Here is a 20,798-nt window from a genome sequence, read left to right on the forward strand (position 1 = left end):
GAGGTGGAAAGCAAAACTACTTCCCTCGTATAGATAGATGCATTTTCCATATGACTGATTTTGATCTAAACAGCCTATAATTCTTGCTTTTCCCAACATCCTTTCTGGAATAACAATGTTATGTTTACCATCTTCTTTTAGACAATAGACAATAGGTGCAAGAGTAGGCCATTCGGCCCTTCAAGCCAGCACCGCCATTCAATGTGATCATGGCTGATCATCCACAATCAGTACCTCGTTCCTGCCTTCTCCCCATACCCCCTGAACTCCGCTATCATTAAGAGCTCTGTCTAACTCTCTCTTGAAAGCATTCAGAGAATCGGCCTCCACTGCCTTCTGAAGCAGAGAATTCCACAGATTTACAACTCTCTGAGTGAAAACGTTTTTCCTCATTTCCGTTCTAAATGGTCTACCCCTTATTCTTAAACTATCGCCCCTGGTTCTGGACTCCCCCAACATTGGGAACATGTTTCCTGCCTCTTGCATGTCCAATTCCTTAATAATCTTATATGTTTCAATAAGATTCCCTCTCATCCTTCTAAATTCCAGTGTATACAAGCCCAGTCGCTCCATTCTTTCAACATACGACAGTCCTGCCATTCGGGGAATTAACCTAGTGAACCTACGCTGCACTACGTTGGAGGTGTAAATAATCATGAGAAGAATAGGTCATGTAGATTCACAGAGTCTCTTGCCCCGAGTAGGTGAATCGAGGACCAGAGGATATAGGTTTAAGGTGAAGGGAAAAAGATTTAATAGGAATCTGAGGGGTAACCTTTTCACACTAAGGGCGGTGGATGTATGGAACAAGCTGCCAGAGGAGGTAGTTGAGGCCGGGAGCATCCCAATGTTTAAGAAACAGTTAGACTGGTACATGGATAGGACAGATTTGGAGGGATATGGATCAAACACGGGCAGGTGGGACGAGCGTTGCTGGGACATGTTGGCCGGTGTGGGCAAGTTGGGCCGAAGGGCCTGTTTCCACGCTATATCGCTCTATGACTCTATGACCTTCCAAAGGCATTCTGAAATCCTGAGAAGGCTAAAAGTTGAAAACCAATGCTACACTCCCTCAACTCCTTGACAATCTGGTGAGTTTTATAATCCCATGAATTTATCTAACACTATCTCCTTATTAATTCACATACTATCTTGAATCCCTGTTATATTTCTTCAAGTTGTATTAAGACCGATGTAAAAATACAGAATCAACCTCCGTGCTTTCCACTTGCCCATCCACTGAACCCATTGTTTTCTTCCGTTGATCTCCTGAGTGTCGGAGAGAATTTTCTGAGCAAAGACACCTCCAAGCTAATTGGGGCACCTCTGCAATCTGCCTTCCAGTGATAAATCCTGCAGTGACAGTCAGATTTCAATTCTATCAAACAAATTGAATGCTTGTGATTATCAGAATGTCTCTAATTTCTGAATATGTCTTGTCAGTTAAATCAAACATATGACATGAAATTCAATACGTAAGTGAAATCAACACAATTTTTTTTAATTCTATGCTTTGGAATGACTAAAAAGAAAGAATTGCGGACATAAAACTTACAACAAGAGAAACGAGGAACTGTAATACCAAGGAACGGCAGATGCTGGTTTACTTGCAAAGATAGACATAAAATGCTCAAAGGGTCATACAGCATCTCTGGAGAAAATGGATAGGTGACGATTGTGGTCAGGGCCCTTCTTCAGACTGAAGAAGGGTCCCGTCCCAAAACGTCATCTACTAATTTTCTCCAGAGATGCTGCATGGTTCGCTGAGTTACTCCAGCATTTTGTGTCTATCTTTAACACAAGGAATTGCTGGCGAATAGAAAATTAGTCAGCACTATTGTTAAATTATCATTCAATAATGGTGCTGATTAGTTTTGAGGATCGATTTTAGAAACTCTTTGTTAAAATGAAAATGAAATGCAAAAAAAAATTAAAGATTTGTGATTAACATTTTTTTAAATAAAGTTTAAAAAAATTACTGTAGAGGATGAAGAGTTGTGAAGGGTGTATGGGCACTTTAAAAACAGATATAGGTAATATTACAAATGAAAATAAGGTAAATTGTTGCTGAATAATTATGTGGTGTCCATTTCCCCTGGAGAAGAAAAGGGTAATAATATACCTGACAATGAGAGTGATAATGAATCAAAAACTGGCACTCACTGAAGTGAACATGAACAAGAAAACTGTATTAGAAATATAATGGCACTCTAAAGACTGACAAATCTCCAGGATCTGCTGCTTTCCGCCCCGGGGTTTCAAGAGTAGTTGGTGAAGAAATTGCAGATGTTTTAGCCATAACCTTTCAAAATGTTCTGCATTCAGGAATTTTACTTTTAGATTTAAAAAATGAAAAAACCCTCCTGTATTTAAGATTACTGAGAGAAGCAGAAAATTATAGACCCATTCACCTAGCATCTGTGAGAGGGGAGGGTGGCGGAATATATAATTAAGTGAGTACTTGGAAGTTAATTGGACCGATTAGAGAGATATTATGGATCTGTAATAAATGGGCCATGTCTTTAAAACATAATTGCCTTTTTTGAACTTGAGGTAATTGAAATGGGCATGACCATGGATATTGTTTATATGAACTTTCAGTAAGCATTCAATTGAGTCCCACATAAGAGGCTGTTCCTGAAAGCTAATGGATTTAAATGCTAAATATACAGGATTTGCCAGTATAAGGCAGCATCAATAATTGGAATAAATACATCTGGATTGAAAAGATGAACAGATGTCACTGTTACAAATAACAAATAAAGTAGCAATGAACCGTTGAAGATGTGACTATTGATTTCCCATGAGTACATGTTGGCAAGTGTGGGATCATCCATTTTCAACCAAAAGGACTGGGTTTTTTTTAAAAGATGAAAAACTAGGAACTCTTGTGGTCTAAAGGATACTAGACCAAGTTGACCCGTTGGGCCCAAACCTCTCCTGAATTGGTGCAGCACACTCTCCTCCCCACCTACACTCCCCTCTCCCCCCGTCTCCCCCTCCCCTTCCTCCCTCCCCTCCCCTATCCCCCCTCCCCCATCCCCCTCCCCTTCCCTCCCCCCTCTCTCCCTCCCCTCTCCCTCCTCCCCTCCCCCCCTCCCCCATCCCCTCCCCTACCTCCACCCCCTCCCTATCTAGGAGATAGACTTAAACTTTTTAAATGTGAATAACTTTAAAAATATAACACCGATTTCAATGAAACTTCTTCCATTCGCACCAAAGGGACGACGGTGAGTAAGGTGGGCCTAAAATTGTCGCGCTATCGTGTACCGTTTTGGCTGTAGTTCAGGAACAAACAAGCAAACAAGAGTTTTAGTATACAGATTAATGTTCCATATGCATGGGTTATCCAAATGTAGTGGTCCTTTACTTAAAATAATGCATTTGAAAAATGTAGTGCAAGGATGTAAATTGGGAAGGAAATTAGTAAAATGCTGGCTAATCCACACACGGTGTATAGACTTGGGCAATGCACCTAAAAATGGACTGAGTTTAATTTTCAGTAATGGGGAAAGATAACATATTGCCCAGTCTTGTATTCGACAAAATACAGAAGGTAAATGGTAATGTAGGAAAATAACTGCAGATGCCGGTACAAAATGGTAGATGTACTTCAAGGTTTTCATTATTTGGAAGGAATTAATAGGATAGATTGAGGGAATTGTTTTCCACTGATGTTTTCCACTGATGCCTGGAGGAGAAGCCTAGTCGTACAAGTGGGAAACTGCCAGCCACAAAAAGCAGTAAGTGCTCGCTCAATTAATAATTTTTTTGTCCCAGCTAAAAGTATTAAAGGATTATGGAGTCCAGATGGATGGATGGAATCAGGATATGGATCAGCCATGATTGTATTATATTATGGATCACATCCAAGGGGCTCAATGTCCTACTACTGTTCCTACGTTATTCACCACTTGAGCATTATGTAGCCTTAAATTTCAGAGTCCCCAAAATACATCATAGAAGAGATTTATGTTCCTTTTTCTGCCAATATATGATGTAAAACTTGCATTAAGGATCTGTAATATTCATCTCCCCCTATTCCCACATTTCCTTAAATCTCCACTTTCCTCCCCACCCCCATATCCCTACTTCCGGCTTTACATTTCACTCCTCCTCTTATATAGACAACAGACAACAGGTGCAGGAGGAGGCCATTCGGCCCTTTGAGCCAGCACCGCCATTCAATGTGATCATGGCTGATCATTCTCAATCAGTATCCCGTTCCTGCCTTCTCCCCGTACCCCCTGACTCCGCTATCCTTAAGAGCTCTATCTAGCTCTCTCTTGAATGCATTCAGAGAATTGGCCTCCACTGCCTTCTGAGGCAGAGAATTCCACAGATTCACAACTCTCTGACTGAAAAAATGTTTCCTCATCTCAGTTCTAAATGGCCTACCGCTTATTCTTAAACTGTGGCCACTTGATCTGGACTCCACCAACATTGGGAACATGTTTCCTGCCTCTAACATGTCCAACCCCTTAATAATCTTATACGTTTCGATAAGATCTTCTCTCTCATCCTTCTAAATTCCAGTGTATACAAGCCTAGTCGCTCCAGTCTTTCAACATACGACAGTCCCACCAAGAGAAGACAGTCCTCTTCTTTCCTCATCTGATACCATTTTGTCTCCTTTTCACCTTTATCACTTGCTCCATCCATCTCACTTGCATCCATCTATCATTTGTCAGACTTCGCCCCATCCCCACCTTTCTTTTCCAGCTTTCTCCTCCGTACTCCCAGTCTGAAGAAGGGTCCCAATCCAAAATGCCGTCTGTCAATTCCCTCCACAGATGATGTATTCCTCCAGCACTCTGATTCCAGCATCTGTGTTTACTTGGTAAACCTGTGAGGCTTCCTTGCAAACCAAAGTGCATCTTCATTGCGTACAGTTTTGGTCTATTGCGTACAGTTTTGGTCTCCTAATCTGAGGAAAGACATTCTTGCCATAGAGGGAGTACAGAGAAGGTTCACCAGATTGATTCCTGGGATGGCAGGACTTTCATATGAAGAAAGACTGGATAGACTCGGCTTGTACTCGCTGGAATTTAGAAGATTGAGGGGGATCTTATAGAAACTTACAAAATTCTTAAGGGGTTGGACAGGCTAGATGCGGGAAGATTGTTCCCGATGTTGGGTAAGTCCAGAACAAGGGGTCACAGTTTAAGGATAAGGGGGAAGTCTTTTAGGACCGAGATGAGAAATCACACAGAGAATGGTGAATCTGTGGAATTCTCTGCCACAGAAGGTAGTTGAGGCCAGTTCTTTGGCTATATTTAAGAGGGAGTTAGATGTGACCCTTGTGGCTAAAGGGATCGGGGGTATGGAGAGAAGGCAGGTACGGGATACTGAGTTGGATGATCAGCCATGATCATATTGAATGGTGGTGCAGGCTCGAAGGGCCGAAGGGCCTACTCCTGCACCTATTTCCTATGTTTCTATGTTTCATGCCTTGTTGTATTAGTTAGGCATATAATGTTAATCTGTTAAAAGCAATGGATGCTTCTCTCTATAGAAGGAAAAAAAAGCTACTGGCCATATTTTTCCAGTTCAGATAAGAATTGTAAGTCTGTTACGCAGACTTTGCAAGACTCATACTTAGAAACCTGGGCTTTCCAACTGGTTGCTCTCCAATTTTATTGGTAATTAGAATTGCCGCAAAAAAATCTTGTAAATTCCCAAATTAGGTTTACGTTGCGTGATGTGTAGGAAGGAACTGCAGATGCTGGTTTACACCGAAGGTACTCACAAAATGTTGGAGTAACTCAGCGGGACAGGCAGCATCTCTGGAGAGAAAGAATGGGGGACGTTTCGTGTCAGAAGAAGGGTCTCGACCCGGAATAGTCGCCCATACTTTTCTCCCCAGAGATGCTGTCTGTCCCGCTGAGTTACTCCAGCATTTTGTGTCTATCTTCGGTGCTTGATTCTCAGCTCGCTGCTCGTATTGAGTAATTGGTGTAGCGGAATTAGGTATCTTCCAGCGGTATGCATTCATTGACTGAGAATAAGAAGCTGGCCAAGTGACATGCAGCTTATAGCTGGCATGCCGTCATGAGATTATTAGGTGCGCAATTCCAAAACTGTGTGCGCTCATTAATGGCAGTTGGTGACCCCCTTAGGCAAGAGATGGTACTGCATGGTATTAATGAATGATAAATATTGTTAAAAAAAAACAGGTACTCCCTTTCTCAAAGAACCAGTTAGCTTTTAAGTTTAGTTTAGTTGAGAGATACAGCCTGGCAACAGGCCCTTCGGCCCACCGAGTCCATGCTGATCATTGATCACCTGTTCACATTAGTTCTATGTCATCCCAATTACTCGTCTACTACCTAATCACAGGGACAAGTTGCAGGGGGCAGTTAACAAGAGCAAAGAAGTCCCTCTGCAGTTGTATAGGGCCCTGGTGAGGCCACATCTGGAGTAATGTGTACAGTTTTGGTCTCCCAATTTGAGGGAGGACGTCCTTGCTATTGAGGCAGTGCTGCATAGGTTCACCTGGTTAATCCCCGGGATGGAGGGACTGTCATATGAGGAAAGATTGGAAAGACTGCGCTTGTGTTCACTGGAGTTTAGAAGGATGAGAGGGGATCTTATAGAGACACATAATATTATAAAAGGACTGGACAAGCTAGATGCAGGAAAAATATTCCCAATGTTGGTGGAGTCCAGAACCAGGGGCCACAGTCTAAGAATAAAGGGGAGGCCATTTAAAACTGAGGTAAGAAGAAACCTTTTTCACCCAGAGAGTTGTGAATTTGTGGAATTCTCTGCCACAGAAGGCAGTGGCGGCCAAATCACTGGATGAGAGTTGGATAGAACTCTAGAGGCTAGTGGAACCAAGGGATATGGGGAGAAGGCAGGCACAGGTTACTGATTGTAGATGATCAGCCATGATCACAATGAACGGCGGCGCTGGCTCGAAGGGCCAAATGGCCTCCTCCTGCACCTATTTTCTATGTTTACAAAACTGCACGTCTTTGTAGTGTGGGGGGAAACCAGAGCACCCGGAGGAAACCCTTGCTGTCACAGCGAGAGGGTGCAAACTCCACGCAGACAGTACCCGCGGTCACGGTCGATTTTTCTCTGCCCGGCGGGGGCTTCAATGTCGGGAGCCCCGACAGTCCCGACGTGCAGCGGCAGTGTCTTCGCCGCTTAAAAAATAACTTTTTAAAGTTATTCATATTTTAAAGTTTAAATCTATCTCCTAGGTAAGGAGGGGGATGGAAGGGGGAAGGAGGGACGGGGAGGAGGGCGGATAAGGGGGGGTTGAGGGGGTGAGGGGAAGGGGAGGGGAGGGGGGGAGGGGAAGGGGGAGGGAGGGAGGGGCAGGAGTGTGGGTGGGGGAGGGGGAGAGAGAGGGGGGAGGGAGGGGGGAGGGAGGTGAAGAGGGTGCTGTACCAATGCAGGAGCGGTTTGGGCCCAACAGATCCACTTGGTTTTTATTTAAAAGCCTGAACTCAATTAGAGTCTCTTGGGTGGATATGAAACAAAAAATATTTTAACAAGCTTGTTAATTTAAAACCACCAGGATTGCCTCAGAAAACCACTCATCTGCTAAGTTCCCTAAATTACCACTGTCGGTGGTAATAACAGCCGGAACCCCGAAACGTGCCACCCAATGGAGGGCCAAGGTCCTGGCACAAGAGGCAGCAGAGGTATCTGACAATGGGAAAGCCTCTGGCCACCGGGTGAACCGATCCACCACCGTGAGCAGATCGGTGTAGCCCCGGGAGGAAGGCAAGGGCCTGACTAAATCCACGTGAATATGGAAACAATGGACCGCTGGGACCTCAAACTCCTGTACCGGGGGCTGGACATGGCGTTGGACTTTAGCGATCTGGCAGGGAACGCAGGAACGGGCCCAAACAGCTACCTGTTTATGCAGGCCATGCCACACAAACCGAGCGGCTACTAAGGCAGAGGTGGAGCGGATGGATGGGTGCGCCAGCCCATGAATGGCATCGAACACCTGGCGCTGAAGGGAGGGCGGCACTACCGGCCTGGGACGGGGAAGGGAAACATCACACCAGACTTTTGTGCCCTCCGGCCCGCAGGCCACCTGAGCCAACTTCAACCCCGAAGTGGTGGACTGGTATACCGAGGCGGTATCCGCCAGAAGTTGTGCCTCCGCAAGCTCCTGGGGATCCACCTCGCAGTCCACCGCTGAAATGGGGGAAAAAGCAGGCCGAGACAGGGCGTCAGCAACGGCATTAAGCTTACCAGCGACCGGTGCGGAACTCGGAGATGGCAGTCAAGTGCCGCTGCTGGCGGGCCGACCATGGGTCGGACAATTTGGAAAAAGCAAAAGTTAATGGTTTATGGTCCGTAAAGGCCACAAACGGGCGGCCTTCAAGGAAATACCTGAAGTGACGAACAGCTAAATAGAGGGCCAGAAGCTCTCGGTCAAAGGCGCTATATTTCAGCTCAGCCGAACTCAGTTGCCGGCTGAAAAACGCCAAGGGCTGCCAGAAGCCACCCACGATTGTTAATTTAAAACCACCAGGATTGCCTCAGAAAACCTCTCATCTGCTAAGTTCCCTAAGGGTTTCTGGACATGGATATGGTTGGGGAGGGGCTACAAGGAGGTTAATTCTGAAAAGGCTCCTCCCAAAAATGAATGTAAGTATTTAAGGAGACAAGTCAAAGCATGCTTCATAACTTTAGATTAAAAAACATCCCCATTCCAATTCTTCAGTTGGCTTGATATGTATGTTTGGTTTGTAATCATATACAATTGAGCAATGAACAACTTTCGTAATTCTCTGCCATTTGTCACTGAAGAAAACACCTTATTAAAACCACTAAAAACTGCAATGTAGAGTCCTGGAGTCATAAAGTGATACAGCGTGGAAACAGGCCCTTCGGCCCAACCTGCCCACACCGGCCAACATGTCCCAACTACACTAGTCCCGCCTGCCTGCGGAGCTCCATATCCCTCCAAACCTGTCTTATCCATGTACCTGTCTAACTGTTTCTTAAGATAGACCACAAAAAGTTGGAGTAACTCAGCGGGACAGGCATCATCTCTGGAGAGAAGGGATGGGTGACGTTTCGGGTCGAGACGTTATTCCAGACGTTATGCTGAGTTATTCCAGCATTTTGTGTCTATCTTCGGTTTCAACCAGCATCTGCAGTTCCTTCCTACACAGTTAACTGTTTCTTAGACTGTGGGATAGTCCCTGCCTCAACCACCTCCTCTGGCAGCTCGTTCCACACACCCTCCACCCTTTGTGTGAATCATCTCTGGATGATGGGAAGCCTTGTAATTTTCCCCGTTAACTAACCCTTCCCAGACCACTCTCATCTCTCTTTTAAATTGGTGTTGATCTGATATTTCTCCACGCTCATCTTTGAGGGACAAGTAATCATGTGCCTATGGCGAGTCTGGAAACTTGTTCTTTGTTGAAGAAGTTTATTGCGACAGCAATATTCGATTACAAAGTTTTCTTAACAAGATTATAGACACCCATTAAAACTAACTGTTCTCTTCGAAGACGTCTCCCAACTGACTCTTTTTGGGCGCCAAAAGCGCACATGACCACGCTGTCCAATCAGCGGTGTCGCTCTCTGGACCAATCCCTACGGTCGCACCCACACGTGACCTTGCTGGCCAATCTGAGGGTTCGACAACTAGGACCACTTTCTATGGTCGCTACATGAACCCCCCCCCCAGAACCCGAGGTACGGAACCTAGCAGGGAGCCGGATTTCGCGACCAGAACGAGTAAGGAGAGGGGCAGCCTGAACCACAGGAGCAGGGGAAATTCCGGACCTGGTGGAACTACCGGAGCGGGGGGTGCTGGACTGAGCGGAACTGCAGGAGGCCGGCCTCGCCGAGGTGGTTGGCCGACCAGGACCGGGCGGTCCGGATCCAAGTGCGCGGGTTTAAGCCTGGATACCGAGACGAGCTCACTCCTGCCGCCCACGTCTAAGGTGAAGGTGACCGTCCCCTTACGCAAAACCCGGAACGGCCCTTCATGGACCCTCTGCAACGGGGAACGATGGGCATCCTTACGCAGAAATACAAACTCGCAGTCCGTCAGGGCAGGCGGTCGTGTACCATAGTACACCCATGACGTGAAGTTGGAACCGGGGCCAGGGAACCCACGCGTGCCCGGAGAGATGCTAAGACTGACTGAACTGGAGGCAGCTGGCCGGAGGAGTCCGGAAGCAAATCCCCGGGTACTCGAAGTGGCGAGCCATATACTAGTTCCACGGACGAAGCACCGAGATCCTGCTTAGGAGCGGTCCAGATGCCCAGAAGGACCCAGGGAAGGTGGTCTACCCAGTCCGGGCCTTCTAGCCTCGCACTGAAGGCCGCTTTGAGTTGTCGGTGGAACCTCTCCACAAGCCCATTAGCCTGGGGGTGATACGCTGTGGTGTGTTGCAACCGGGAACCGTACAGCTCTGCTAGCGTGGCCCAGAGGGTCGAAGTGAACTGTGACCCCCTGTCGGTGGTAATAACATCCGGAACCCCGAAACGTGCCACCCAATGGAGGGCCAAGGTCCTGGCACAAGAGGCAGCAGAGGTATCTGACAATGGGAAAGCCTCTGGCCACCGGGTGAACCGATCCACCACCGTGAGCAGATGGGTGTAGCCCCGGGAGGAAGGCAAGGGTCCGACTAAATCCACGTGAATATGGAAAAAACGGACCGCTGGGTCCTCAAATCCTGTACCGGGGGCTGGACATGGCGTTGGACTTTAGCGGTCTTGCAGGGAACGCAGGAACGGGCCCAAACAGCTACCTGTTTACGCAGGCCATGCCACACAAACCGAGCGGCTACTAAGGCAGAGGTGGAGCGGATGGACGGGTGCGCCAACCCGTGAATGGCATCGAACACCCGGCGCTGAAGGGAGGGCGGCACTACCGGCCTGGGACGGGGAAGGGAAACATCACACCAGACTTTTGTGCCCTCCGGCCCGCAGGCCACCTGAGCCAACTTCAACCCCGAAGTGGTGGACTGGTATACCGAGGCGGTATCCACCAGAAGTTGTGCCTCCGCAAGCTCCTGGGGATCCACCTCGCAGTCCACCGCTGAAATGGGGGAAAAGCAGGCCGAGACAGGGCGTCAGCAACGGCATTAAGCTTACCAGCGACATGACGGACATCGGTGGGGAACTTGGAGATGGCAGTCAGGTGCCGCTGCTGGCGGGCCGACCATGGGTCGGACAATTTAGAAAAAGCAAAAGTTAATGGTTTATGGTCCGTAAAGGCCACAAACGGGCGGCCTTCAAGGAAATACCTGAAATGACGAACAGCTAAATAGAGGGCCAGAAGCTCTCGGTCAAAGGCGCTATATTTCAGCTCAGCCGAACTCAGTTGCCGGCTGAAAAACGCCAAGGGCTGCCAAAAGCCACCCACCTGCTGCTCCAAAACCCCACCCACCGCCACGTCAGAGGCATCAACCGTCAGAGCCGTGGGGGCGGAGGCGCTCGGGTGGACCAACATGGTGGCGTCTGCCAAAGCCGCCTTAGCTGCTGCAAAGGCCGACTCCGCGGCCGGGGACCATATCAACTCTACAGGTTTACCCGCGAGGCACTGGAAGAGCGGGCGCATGACCCGCGCTGCTTCCGGGACGAACCTATGGTAGAAGTTAACCATGCCTACGAACTCTTGCAGACTTTTCACTGTGGTGGGCCGTGGAAATGCCCGGATAGCCTCCACCTTCTCGGGCAAAGGGGTGGCGCCGGCAGGGGTGATTCTGCGCCCTAAGAAATCGAGAGAAGGGAGGCCGAATTGACACTTGGAGGGTTGGATGATGAGCCCGTGTGCCTGGAGCCGCTCGAATACGGCCCGCAAGTGGGCCCAGTGTTCTTGCACTGAGGGGCTGGCGACCAGGATATCATCTAAATAAATAAACACAAAACGCAAATCCCGACCCACACGGTCCATCAGTCGCTGGAAAGCCTGTGCCGCGTTCTTTAAACCAAAAGGCATGCGCAACCATTCGAACAACCCGAACGGAGTGATCGTGGCAGTTTCTGGTATGTCCTGCGGCCGCACAGGAATCTGGTGGTAGCCCCGCACCAAATCGATCTTGGAAAACACCACCGCACCTTCCAGCCCAGACGAGAAGTCCTGCAGGTGCGGTATGGGGTAGCGATCAGCCGTGGTGACAACGTTGAGACGCCGATAATCGCCACATGGTCTCCACCCCCAGGTGCTTTGGAGACCATATGCAACGGCGAGGCCCACGGGCTGTCGGACTGACGGACAATGCCCATTTCCTCCATCTTCCTAAATTCCGCCCGCACCACCACCAGCTTGTCGGGCGGTAGCCTCCGGGCACCGAGCGAAAATGGGAGGGCCCTCGGTGCGGATGTGGTGGACCATGTCGTGCTTGGCCGAAGGGGCGTCGAAACGCTGGATGAGCAGCTCTGGAAACTCCACCAGGACCTCAGCATACGGGTCGGGGGCCGCGACGACGGCCTGGACAGTCGGGCTGGGCGGGGAGGCGGTTGTCAGAGCGGCGGGCTCATCGTTGCTGGTGGAGGGTCGGAGGTTGTTACCGCGGACGTCGGGGACTAGTGAAAAGGCCCAGAGGAAATCTGCGCCTAGGATCGCCTGGCTGACGTCTGCTATAATGAATGGCCATTCATACGTGCGGAGGCCTAAAACCAGGGACATTTTCCGCGTACCATACGTGCGGATGGGGCTGCCGTTAACCGCGATGAGGGTAGGACCTGTCTTACCCGATCTGGTCTCAAGGTCGGTCGGCGGTACGATACTGACAATGGCTCCCGTGTCCACCAAAAATTCTGTGTCCGTCTAATCGGTCTCGGACGTAGAGGCGTCGGTTCTGGCCAATCGCAACTGCCTCTATGTACGATCGGCCGAGGCATTTCCCGAGAAGGTACAAGGTGAGCGGCAGTTGTGGGATTCTCCACCCCATCGGAGATGGTAATAGCACCAGCCGCGCTTGTGCGGATCCTTTTGGCGGGCTTTTGGAGAAATGGCGGGAGACGCGGTGCCATCTTGATGTCGCTGTGGCGTGGTCACTGATGTCGAGACCTTGTTGATCGAACCTCTTTCTTTCGATTTGGACGCCATGAGCGCATCAGCTTTTTCTGCATATGCCGCGGGGTCCTTAAAAGAACAATCCGTGAGCATAAGTTTGACATCTTCGGGAAGCTTCTCTCGGAATGCCTGCTCGAACATGAGGCAATCCGTATGTTCACCTGCTAGCGTTAACATTTCAGCCATGAGAACGGACGGCAGCCGATCTCCGAGATCCGGTAGGTGCATAAGACGCTTAGCTCGATCCTGCCTGCTGAACCCGAAGGTCCGTAACAACAGTGCCTTCATGGCCCCGTACTTGTTTTCTGCCGGAGGATTGATGATGAACCGCATCACCCGCGCGGTCGTCCCCGCGGTAGAGCGCTGACAAGGTAGTAATACCTTGTTCCATCTGCTGAGATGTTTCTTAAGTGAAACTGGGCTTCGGTATGGACAAACCAAGATTGTGGTTGATGTATCCAAAACGACGGAAGGTGAACGCTGACCGCGCTTAGCTCCGGTGTGCTGGGCGTAGGAACCAATAACGAGGCGTTTGATTCAGTCATGGTAAGTGATCGGCTGGATCACGTCGGGGTCACCAATATGGCGAGTCTGGAAACTTGTTCTTTGTTGAAGAAGTTTATTGCGACAGCAATATTCGATTACAAAGTTTTCTTAACAAGATTATAGACAACCATTAAAACTAACTGTTCTCTTCGAAGACGTCTCCCAACTACTATTTTTGGGCGGCAAAAGCGCACATGACCACGCTGTCCAATCAGCGGTGTCGCTCTCTGGACCAATCCCTACGGTCGCACCCACACGTGACCTTGCTGGCCAATCTGAGGGTTCGACAACTAGGACCACTTTCTATGGTCGCTACATGCCGATAGAAACACATTGCACAGAAACAGTTTGGGCGCAGCGGTAGAGTTGCAGCGAACGCAGCGCCAGAGGCCCAGGTTCGATCCTGAATACGGGCGCTGTCTGTACGGAGTTTGTACGTTCTCCCCGTGACCTGCGTGGGTTTTATCCGAGATCTTCGGTCTCCTCCCACACTCCAAAGACGAACAGGTGTGTAGGTTAATTGGCTTGGTAAATGTAAAAAAAAATGTCCGTAGTGGGTGTAGGATAGTGTTAATGTGCAGGGATCGCTGGGTGGCGCGGACAGACAAAAACTATACTTTAGAGGATCAAGTGGTGTGATAGGCCTTCCTGACAGTTCCGAGGCAGGGCAGCAATGAGGGTTTAAATTTAGAACATAGAACAGGGCCTTTGGTCTGAGATATCCGTGCCGACTATTATGCCAAATTCATCTAATCGCATCTGCCTGTTTTGGACCCCATATTTGAGGAGGGATATGCTGGCATTGGAGAGGGTCTTTAGTGTGGTTTAGAGAAAATGGCCCTTTCACAGGCCCCACCGGGTCGGCGCCGACCAGCGATCCCCGCACATTAACACTATCCTATACCCACGAGGGGCAATTTTTACATTTACCAAACCAATTAACCTTCAAACCTGTACGTCTTTGGAATGTGGGAGGAAAACGAAGATAGACAATAGACAATAGACAATGGGTGCAGGAGTAGGCCATTCGGCCCTTCGAGCCAGCACCACCATTCAATGTGATCATGGCTGATTATTCTCAATCAGTACCCCATTCCTGCCTTCTCCCCATACCCCCTGACTCTGCTATCATTAAGAGCTCTATCTAGCTCTCTCTTGAATGCATTCAGAGAATTGGCCTCCACTGCCTTCTGAGGCAGAGAATTCCACAGATTTACAACTCTCTGACTGAATTTCTTTTTCCTCATCTCCGTTCTAAATGGCCTACCCCTTATTCATAAAATGTGGCCCCTGGTTCTGGACTCCCCCAACATTGGGAACATGTTTCCTGCCTCTAACGTGTCCAACCCCTTAATAATCTTATACGTTTCGATAAGATCCCCTCTCATCCTTCTAAATTCCAGTGTATACAAGCCTAGTCGCTCCAGTCTTTCAACATATGACAGTCCCGCCATTCCGGGAATTAACCTAGTAAACCTACGCTGCACGCCCTCAATAGCAAGAATGTCCTTCCTCAAATTTGCAGACCAAAACTGCACACAGTACTCCAGGTGCGGTCTCACTAGGGCCCTCTCTATACCCCTCCATTGCCAGATATCTCGGAGAAAACCCACGCAGGTCAAGGGGAGAACGTACAAACTCCGTACAGACAGCACTCGGATTCGGGTTTGAACCCGAGTCTCCGGCGCTGCATTCGCTGTAAGGCAGCAACTCCACCGCTGCGCCACCGCGCCGCCCAATTTAGGGTCCAGAGGTGATTTATGAGAATGATGGCGGGGATGGTTGAGTTGATAAATGATGAACATTTGTCGGCTCTGGGCCTGGAGTTTAGAAGGATGAGGGGGGGACCTCATTGAAGCGTACCGAATAGTCTCAAGGCCAAGAAAAAGTGGATGTGGAGAGGATGTTTGCACTAATCGGAGAGTCTTGCACCAGGGGACTAAACCTCAGCATAAAAGGACATACCTTTAGAAAGGAGACGAGGAGGAATTTCTTTAGTCAGAGGGTGGTGAATCTGTGGAATTCATTGCCACAGGCGGCTGCGGAGGCTATTTTTAATGTGGAGATTGACTGGTTCTTGTTTAGCAAGGGTGCCTCAGTTTCCTCGTTGGTATACCACAATCAGTATGAATTGGCAACTGCACTTTCTCCTGGATACAGGAGCACCTCAAGGCCGTGTGCTCAGTCCCCTTCTCTACTTTCTCCATCCCCTGAACTGTAGAAACATAGAAAATAGGTGCAGGAGGAGGCCATTTGGCCCTTCGAGCCAGCACTGCCATTCATTGTGATCATGGCTGATCATCTACAATCAGTAACCTGTGCCTGCCTTCTCCCCATATCCCTTGATTCCGCTAGCCCCGAGAGCTCTATTATCTAACTCTCTTTTAAATTCATCCAGTGAATTGGCCTCCACTGCCAATTCCACAAATTCACAACTCTCTGGGTGAAAAAGTTTCTTCTCACCTCAGTTTTAAATAAACCCCTTTATTCTTGGACTGTGTCCCCTGGTTCTGGACTCCCCCAACATTGGGAACATTTATAATTTTATACGTCTCTATAACTGTACAGCCAGACAAAGCACCAAAACCATACTTAAATTCACAGACGATGCCACCGCTGTTGGACGATTAATGTGTAGTTAGAGTGCAGGAGGGAGATTAATAATCTGACTTAATGATGCCAGAACATCCATCGTACTAAAACTAAGCATCCGATTGATGACTTCCGGAAAGGAAACCAAGGACCCATGACCTGTCTTCATCAATGGGACGGCAATGGAGAGAGACAACAGCTTCCAGTTTCTGGGTGTACCGTTTTCTGAAGATTTTGTCCTGGGCACAGCACACTGATGCAATGTGCACAAAGACAGCTCATCAACGTCAGTGTAAACCAGCATCTGCAGTTCCTTCCTACACACTCATCAATGTTACTACTTCCTTCGAAGAATGAGGAGACTTGGAAGACACAAGGAACTGCAGATGCTGAGTTACAAACAAACAAACAAACAAACACAAAAAGAGCAGGAGTAACTCAGTGGATCAGGCAGCATCTCTAGAGAACATGGACAGGTGATGTTTTAGGTCGGGACCTTTCTTCAGAGATATGATATGGCACTTGAATACTACAAAAACATAGACGTGGAAACATAGAAAATAGGCGCAGGAGGAGGCCATTTGGCCCTTCGAGCCAGCACCGCCATTCATTGTGATCATGGCTGATTATTCTCAATCAGTAACCTGTGCCTGCCTTCTCCCCATATCCCTTGATTCCACTAGCCCCTAGAGCTCTATCTTTTAAATTCATCCAGTGAAATGGCCTCCACTGCCCTCTGTGGCAGAGAATTCCATAAATTCACAACTCTCTGGGTGAAAAAGTGTTTTCACACCTCAGTTTTAAATGGCCTCCCCTTTATTCTTAGACCGTGTGTCCCCTGGTTCTGGACTCCCCCAACATTGGGAACATTTTTCCTGCATCTAGCTTGTGTCTTGTCCTTTTATAATTTTATACGTCTCGATAAGATCCCCTCTCATCCTTCAAAACTCCAGTGAAAACAAGCCCAGTCTTTCCAATCTTTCCTCTATCGAATCGCCACGGGTGTACCACGTGGTACACCACGTAGAGGGCACGTTGACTGGTTGCATCATAGCCAGGTTCAGTAACTCGAATGCCCCGGAATGAAGGAGGCTGTAGAAAGTGGTAGACATTGGCCGGCCCATCACCTCGGTACTGACCTCGCCACCACGGAGAGGATCCACAGGAGGTGCAGTCTCAATTAGGCGGCTAATTTAATCAAAGACGCACACCACCCTGGCTATGCTCTCTATTACCATGGGCAAAAAGATATAGAAGCTTGAGAACCGTGACCTCTCGGTTCAAGAACGATTTCTTCCCAGCAACCATCAGGCTCTTGAACAATGCACAACACTAACCACAACCCTACCCAAATAACTGTGATCTAGGTTAATTCCCGGAATGGCGGGACTGTCATATGTTGAAAGCCTGGAGCGACTAGGCTGTATACACTGGGATTTAGAAGGATGAGAGGAGATCTTATCGAAACGTATAACATTATTAAGGGGTTGGACACGTTAGAGGCAGGAAACATGTTCCCAACGTTGGGGGGTCCAAAACAAGGGGCCGCAGTTTAAGAATAAGGGGTAGGCCATTTAGAACTGAGATGAGGAAAAGCTTTTTCAGTCAGAGAGTTGTGAATCTGTGGAATTCTCTGCCTCAGAAGGCAGTGGAGGCCAATTCTCTGGATGCTTTCAAGAGAGAGTTAGATAGAGCTCTTAATGATAGCAGAGTCAGGGGGTATGGGAAGAAGGCAGGAACGGGGTACTGATTGTGGATGATCAGCCATGATCACATTGAATGGCGGTGCTGGCTCGAAGGGCCGAATGGCCTACTCCTGTACCTATTGTCTGTTGTCTAATGTCTATAATACCTTCAAAATTGGCGTAGCCCCATTTAGAATTTTAACTTGTGGCGCAACCCTATCTTTATCGATAGCCATCTTAAACATGGTCGCTGGTTCCAAAATGGTCATCCACGAACACTTCAGCCACCTGCCCCTCCCAATTTTCTAAAACTAGACCTGGTAGACTTTAAAACCCTACAAATGATGTTTAGAGCAAAAGAAAGAACACTTCCTGACCGTATCCAAGGTTTGTTTTCAGTGAGGGAGAGCAGGTATCCACTCAGGGGGAATTATATGTTTGAAAAAACGAGGGTAAGAACAAACGTGAAAAATAGACGTGTGACTGTTAAAGGGGTCAATTTATGGAATTTGTTGCAACATTGAATTAAAAGAGTGTAGTAATATGTGTAAATTCAAGAAAATGTTCAAAAATATTATATTTGAAAGATACAAAATATGTGATCAGCACTGAGAAATGACTGACATGACAGAAATCAGTCTGAAGAAGGGTCCCGACCCGAAACCCATTCCCTCTCACCCATTCCCTCTCTCCTAGATGCTGCTTGACCTGCTGAGTTACTCCAGCATTTTGAAAATACCTTCGACATGACAGAAATTGTTTTTTTGTTTATATTTTGTTAAGTATTAATATGCTTTGGCTTCTGCCTACACCTTTTCTTTTGGTCGGAAAATATCATGTGTGGTTATATTGTTTTAGTTTTGATACAATGATTTCACACTATTTAACTTTCACAACTGTATGGTCAATCTGTTGTATTGTATTGACCGGAAAATAAAATAAAAAATATATATTTATATATATATATATATAAGCTCCACTGAATTTTCTTTCATCAACATCCATACTGACTTCCAGCCTCTCACCCACCTCAGCCCTGCATAGGATCCCGCAGTATTATAAGTTCATGAGTAACATAAGGCAAGGTGTAAAACAGACCAACATCGGATTCCCTCCACGTTCTACAAAATTTCTCTTTCACTTTTTGACCTGGCGGAGATTCCGAAAGATTACCACGGTCGTTTGAATCCCACACAAGAGCCGGTATGCATTTTGTACCAACACGAGGTGAAATTGGGGGATGAGGTGGGGGGATGCTGCCTCACAGCGCCAGAGCCCCAGGTTTGATCTTGATCACGGGTGCTGTCTGTGCAGAGTTTGTACGTTTTCCCAGTGACCACGTGGGTTTTCTCCGGGTGCTCCGGTTTCCTCCCACATTCCAAAGGAGCCCAGATTTGTAGGTTCATAGCTTCTGTAAAACTTGCCTCTCTTGTGTAGGACATTCAACAAGGGTACGGGTGATCAATAGCGAGAGTGGACTTGGTGGGCCAAAGGGCCTGCTTCCATGCTGTATCTCTACACTAAACTAAATAACAATGAACAGTTTATTTGTTTCTGCAGCTTTTCTAGTGTCTGATGCACCAAGATCAGAGATTCCAAGATTCCGAGTCAGCATGGATTTACGAAAGGGAAATCATGCTTGACAAATCTACTGGAATTTTTTGAGGATGTAACTAGGAAAATTGACAGGGGAGAGTCAGTGGATGTGGTGTACCTCGACTTTCAGAAAGCCTTCGACAAGGTCCCACATAGGAGATTAGTGGGCAAAATTAGAGCACATGGTATTGGGGGTAGGGTACTGACATGGATAGAAAATTGGTTGACAAACAGAAAGCAAAGAGTGGGGATAAATGGGTCCCTTTCGGAATGGCAGGCAGTGACCAGTGGGGTACCGCAAGGTTCGGTGCTGGGACCCCAGCTATTTACGATATACATTAATGACTTAGATGAAGGGATTAAAAGTACCATTAGCAAATTTGCAGATGATACTAAGCTGGGGGGGTAGTGTGAATTGTGAGGAAGATGCAATAAGGCTGCAGGGTGACTTGGACAGGTTGTGTGAGTGGGCGGATACATGGCAGATGCAGTTTAATGTAGATAAGTGTGAGGTTATTCACTTTGGAAGTAAGAATAGAAAGGCAGATTATTATCTGAATGGTGTCAAGTTAGGAAGAGGGGATGTTCAACGAGATCTGGGTGTCCTAGTGCATCAGTCACTGAAAGGAAGCATGCAGGTACAGCAGGCAGTGAAGAAAGCCAATGGAATGTTGGCCTTCATAACAAGAGGAGTTCAGTATAGGAGCAAAAAGGTTCTTCTACAGTTGTACCGGGCCCTGGTGAGACCGCACCTGGAGTACTGTGTGCAGTTTTGGTCTCCAAGTTTGAGGAAGGATGTTCTTGCTATTGAGGGCGTGCAGCGTAGTAGGTTCACTAGGTTGATTCCCGGAATGGCGGGACTGTCGTATGTTGAAAGGCTGGAGCAATTAGGCTTGTATACACTGGAATTTAGAAGGATGAGGGGGGATCTTATTGAAACATATAAGATGATTAGGGGATTGGACACATTAGAGGCAGGAAACATGTTCCCAATGTTGGGGGAGTCCAGAACAAGGGGCCACAGTTTAAGAATAAGGGGTAGGCCATTTAGAACGGAGATGAGGAAGAACTTTTTCAGTCAGAGAGTGGTGAAGGTGTGGAATTCTCTGCCTCAGAAGGCAGTGGAGGCCAGTTCGTTGGATGCTTTCAAGAGAGAGCTGGATAGAGCTCTTAAGGATAGCGGAGTGAGGGGGTATGGGGAGAAGGCAGGAACGGGGTACTGATTGAGAGTGATCAGCCATGATCGCATTGAATGGCGGTGCTGGCTCGAAGGGCTGAATGGCCTACTCCTGCACCTATTGTCTATTGTCTATTGTCTATTGTCTATTGATAGTACAACTCTGGGAAGAAGTGTTGTAGTA

At 47.8% G+C, this 20,798-nt stretch overlaps 1 protein-coding gene across 4 annotated transcripts in view; it reads right to left on the reverse strand.

Moving 5' to 3' along the window:
• sugct (succinyl-CoA:glutarate-CoA transferase) overlaps positions 1 to 20,798 on the reverse strand; it is a 378,390-nt gene that overhangs the window by 95,984 nt on the left and 261,608 nt on the right. The window lies entirely within an intron of this gene.

Source organism: Rhinoraja longicauda, chromosome 4 (genome assembly GCF_053455715.1).
Source record: "Rhinoraja longicauda isolate Sanriku21f chromosome 4, sRhiLon1.1, whole genome shotgun sequence".
NCBI classification, from domain to species: domain Eukaryota; kingdom Metazoa; phylum Chordata; class Chondrichthyes; order Rajiformes; family Arhynchobatidae; genus Rhinoraja; species Rhinoraja longicauda.